Raw genomic sequence first — 5,364 nt, 5'->3', positions numbered from 1 at the left:
GGGGGGGGGGGGGGGGGGGCGGATCAACCTGTGAGCCTGGGGCTCTTGATCTGGACTCAGGTCAGGAGCTGACACTTCATGAGATGGAGACCCCAGTCGGGCTCTGAGCCAGCAACAGCACAGAGCCTGCTTGGGATTCTCTCTCTCCCTCTCCCTCTGCCTCTCCTCTGCTCTCTCTATCTCAAAATAAACTTTAAAAAAAGAAAGGAAAGAAATGCGGTTTTATGTACAAACGTGATGGGATGAAGGCTTGTTTTCCTTTGGGAGGAGGAGGAGGCCTGCAGAGGACACGGGTGGGGAGAGTCACGGGGGCCCTTCTGGGGGATCTGTGTCCCTGCTACACCTTCTTCTTCATTTTTCAATCTTCCTGGGTCTTGTCGTTCCTTTGTCCTTACCCGCCACCTAAAAATACAGTTCTTTGCATTAAAGGACCTTTGGGGCAAAAATCGAGGAGACAGCGCCCCTTGCGGCAGACACGGGCCCGGCGGGAGACCCTGCCCTCCCGGGGTCAGGCCGTGCTGGGTTGGCGACCCCCCTGCACCTGCCAGCCGCATGCCCTCCCCGGGCGGGTCTCTGACAGCGATCTGCTGGGTCCGGTCAGGGTGAGGGGGCCTTTGCCTTCGACACGTGCCGAGTCAGAGCCAAGGTTTCGCTTTCCTGTATTTTCAAGATTGGAAACACAAGAACACGTTTGTTTTCCGGGAAACCTTCCATCCGATGGCGACAGAACGAACAGCGGGCAGAGTCTTCTCTGCGGCGGGTGCGGCCCCTGGAGAGGGGCGGGCAAAGGGCAGGGACCCCAGCCCCCTGGGCCCTTTGGTGGATGGAGGGTCCGCTTCCACTGCGTGAGGCCGGAGGGGGGAGATTTGGGGGTGTCGGTGCGCGCAGCACTTTTAAGGGTGCAGAGCTGGGATGCAGTTCCTGACTCGTCACTGTCCCCGTTCACCGTCCACAGGGTGAAGCAGCAGGGAGAGGGAAATCTGTGGTCTCTCCGCGTGCTGAATTCTCCCCGGGCTCCTTGCGGTGGGCAGGACCGAACTGAGATGCCGTCCGGCCTCTGCAGCTCCCAGACTCCCCGTCACTTTCCACGTGCTCCTGTCAGGCTGGCACAGACTCTCAGCCCACAGTCTCCCCGGAGTTCCCTAAACACACCACTCTGTCACTCCGGAGCTTAGAAAGCACAGAGGTGCTCGAAAAGTTGTCTTGGCCTTTTCCGTTCGTGCACAACACATCCCAATGGGTGCAAAGGCCGTAACTAAAAACGTTCACTTTTGGCGAAGTACGTTTCCAACCCGTCGGTTGTAATGACCGCACCGGAGGCCCTCCCCCGTCCTGCTGCAGGCCCGTCGTGGGCACCTTGAACGTGGGGTCCTCCAGGAGCACTCCCAGACGGCCCTCCTCCGGGCCCGGGTGCACCTGTCTCCGCGCGCTCCCTCTGCCGCCTCCTGCGCGGAAGTGGTTTGTCTCCTCTGCTCCGAGCGTCTGTAGAGCAGGGAACAAATCGTGCGTGTCGGCATTCTTGGCAAAGTGGCCAGGGCAGACAACGCTTCCTGTTTTCTTCTTGAACCCGGCAGGATGAAAGGATGTGTGGACAAGGGAATTCCCTGGGATGAAGGCCCGAGTCTCCCGTGGAGGCAGGAACGCAGGCGAGGGTTTTAAGATGTGTTCCGGCGCCACCTAGAGCTGAAAAGACGCAATAGCAGAACACAAATCCAAATACCTGCGCGCCCAGTTCGCCCCGGTGAGCCCTTCCTGGGGACTCGTTCCTACGAATAGAAATAGAAATCCGGCCTCAAGGAAGATCTGGTTTGCGCAGGTCACTTCATTTCACCGGTAATGATAACTTTCTGCCTCACACACTTTGTTGAGATCTCTAGCAATAGGAGAGCTGCAGTGGGCTTTAATGTTTGGTGTTGATTTGACCACTGGCTTCCTGATTTTTAGTGGATGTAGGGTGGATGAATTTAACTGTATGTGTCCGACCATAAGGGGTCGCTTGGGAGAAACTCAGGTCTTGGGAACAAATACATTAATTCTTTCTGATCTAAACCAAGACTCAGTAATTCCACGTAGAATAAGCCAAATCCATTCTCGCGCCAGCCTGAGGGCAGCACAGGCTGAACCCTGGGGGTGACCCACTGGCCCCGGGGGCCCCCACTTCTCATGGAAGTCTCTCCCGAAGCCAGGGAGCCCTGTCCCCTTAGCCCATCTGAGGAAGGAGAGAGGAGAATGCCTCTGTCACCTGTCTGCCTGCCACCAAGTCGCTAAGCAACTCGGAGTGGAAAAGCTCATGGTTTCATCTCAAATGGTTGGTAATACAAACACCTGGATTGCCACATCCCTGACCCTCATTTATAATTAAAGGAATGTGGGGAACACCACTTTTCCTGTCCTGGGTCAGTGCTTAGATGTCCTTACCTTTTGTGGGCATTTTCATGTCAGTATTTCTAGTTATGATCAGATGCCTAAGACTGTGAATGTTGGAGAGAGAGAACCAGGAAAACACTGCCGCCATTATTATTATTTTTTTCCAGGTCAAATTCAAACATTCCTAATTATGGACCACTTGAGTTCGCTAGGGTCGGGGCAACTGCATGGTTTCCAAAACGTTCGCAAAGTGTCTGACCAGCATCACTGGGGATAAAAGAAGATTCTGTGCCCACATTTCTCGGACACCGACGCGCCTTAGCATCACTTTCTCCCTGGGGAGCTGCTCAGCAGTTCGGGGCTGCCCGAAATCATGTCTGAGACCAGCCGCCACCACGCCACGCCACTTGAATTCTCCCTGGCTGCAAGAAATTTAAATACATTTACAGTTTTCAGAGATAGGAAACGTAGAGATTTTTAGCTTTTCCTCCGTTGACACATGTCACAGCCTGACGAGAGGCTGCAAACAGAGGTGCGTTTACACTCTTCTCTTCTTCTAACTGATCGTGGCCAAGTTTTTACCTCACGTGATCTCAGTTTCCTACTAGGAGAGTCATGGAAAATAACACAAAAATAACTAAGTGATAATTTAGTGACAGGCACCTACTGTGTGCTGGAACTCCTTGTACAGTTGCCTGAGTTGCGCATCGCGCAACCCACAGGGCTCTATAAAGATGGCCAGCCAAAGACCAGTTGCCTTTTGTGCTCCCCAGGCTTTGGCAAAGTATTAGCGTACAAGGGTATTTTGACGGTTCTCAAATCGTAAGAAGTGTTTTATTAAAAAAAATAATAATAATAATAATAAGCCAGGAAATGTAGTACTTTCAGTTTGAGAAGACATATAAGGGAGGGAGGGGCGGAGGGCGGGACCTGGTGCCGGTTGCCCAGCAGCAGAGGGCCCCTCCCCGCGGGGGCGGGGCTCCGCATGTTTGTCCGTCTCCGTGGTAACCGCGGGCTCCCGGGAGCTGCGGCGGAGCGACGATGGCCCGGGAGTCAGAGCCCGAGTGTAAGTGCGCCCCGAGCGCGCCGTGGGCGCCGCCTGACGTCCTTTCGCGGTGTGATCGCCCAGGCCCCGGCTGCCCTGAGCCTGGTGTGACGAATGAAACCGCTTCTGGCGGCTGCGCCTGGAGGCGGCCGCCGGGTCACCCGGGTTTGGGGCTGCGTGCGGAGGGGGGCGGGGGATGCGGTGCCTCCCCGGAACAGCTCAGGGTCACGTTCAAAGGAACAAGGTCGTGTGCGCGCACGTGCGTGTGTGCACTCGAGCGTGCGTGTGGGCACGTGCTCGTGTGCGTCCCCCGCGGGGAGGAGGGATGAGGGCGGGATTTCTAGAAGCCGTTGGGAGCGCCCTTTGTGAAGAGCCCCGCTTCGGGGCCCGTCCCGCGGCGCCGCGTCCTGCGGGGCCTCGCTGGGCAGCCGCAGACCCCAGGCGGGCCGCCCCGCGAGGTGGTTTCCCGTGGTTTCGGACCCTTTCTTCTGTTCCCCGTGCAATGACTCGACGAGCTGTGTTCGCGAAACCTCTCCACCACCCCCGTCCCCCCTCCTTTTTTTTAATAAAGACTCTGCATGATAATGGCCCATGATAATCTCCAGTCCCCGGCCACGTGGTCTGAATGAATTTCCACGTGCGCTGTTTCAGCCCTTTCAGAGTCCCTTTGTGCCCGCGCACCGTGAGGTCTGTTGCCCGCCACGGACGGTGGCCGACTGTTCAGACGGCCTGGCGCGGAATAGGCGTTTCTACGCGCGCCCCCGCGGTGTCTGCGGGGCTCCCAGACGTGGTCACGCACGCTGGCCTTGCAGGGTCTGTGTGCGTGGTCCCTAAGCGCCCACCCCCCTGCACTGCCCGAGAAGGTTCCAGTCACGTGGCGGCTGCGTGGTGTGTGCAAAACGTGCCACGCGGTGGCGGGGAAATACACCAGCGCGTCCTTTTTTTTTTCCTGGTATTTCTTAATAAGTGCATATTCTGTACAGTGAAAATTCGTTGCCAGGCCGACCCCACACCAGGAGATCGGGTGAAATGCAAAAAAGTAAGGGCCGAGGCATCGCCCAGGCTGTGCCGCAGGCGGTGGTTAGAAATTTACAGCGTCCCAGGCTTTTGAGGTTGTTTTTTTGTTTAACACGTGGGTAAAGAAACTGAAGCCTCTGGGCGCCTGGGAGCTCAGTCAGTTTCGCCTCGGACTCTTGCTTTTGGCTCAGGTCATGATCTCGATCTAAAGGTTAGTGGGATTGAGCCCCGGAGTCAGGCTCTGTGCTGACAGCAAGGAGGTGGCTTGGCGCTCTCTCTCTCTCTCTCTCTCTTTTTCTCCCCCTCCCTCCCTCCCTCCCTCCATCTCTGCCCCTTCCCTGCTTGTGCTATCTGAATTAATTAACTAATTAATAATAATAAAAGGAACTGAAGCCTCTCCCTGACTTTGGGAGGCATCACTGCGTTCTTTCGTTTGGGATCTAGGGGGTGGGGGATCTGGGGTGAGGGGTTCCGGGGAGGGGGCGATGGTGTTCAGGGGTGGCCACCCATCCCCTCTCCCGGCAGTGCTGGCTCTCCCGAATTGTCAAGTCTCTTGGTGGTTTTCCCGCCCCTCCCACTGGCCGCAAGCCCTCCCCTGACCGTCATCACCAACTGGCCTGTCCAGTCCTGGATGCTGCGTAGCCTGCACTCCCCTTGCTGTATTCGTTCGTTTTCTGCTGCTGGTGTAACGGATGACCACAGATGTAGTGACACAAAGCAAACCAAACTCCGCATCTCTGTCCTGTGGGGCAGGAGTCTGGTTGGCTCTGCTGGGCCCTGCTGGGGTCTCTCTGGGCAGAACTCTCGGTACCAGCTGGGCTCCCTTCCTTTCTGAAGGCTCTGGGGCGGACTGTCCTCCAGGGTCACTCAGGTTGTCGGGCAGGACCTACTTCGTTGCGGTTGTAGGACTTGAGGTCCTGTCCCTGTCGCCTGTC

The sequence above is a fragment of the Panthera uncia genome (genome assembly GCF_023721935.1).
Source record: "Panthera uncia isolate 11264 chromosome B2 unlocalized genomic scaffold, Puncia_PCG_1.0 HiC_scaffold_24, whole genome shotgun sequence".
NCBI lineage: Eukaryota > Metazoa > Chordata > Mammalia > Carnivora > Felidae > Panthera > Panthera uncia.
This window is presented reverse-complemented; position numbering follows the sequence as displayed.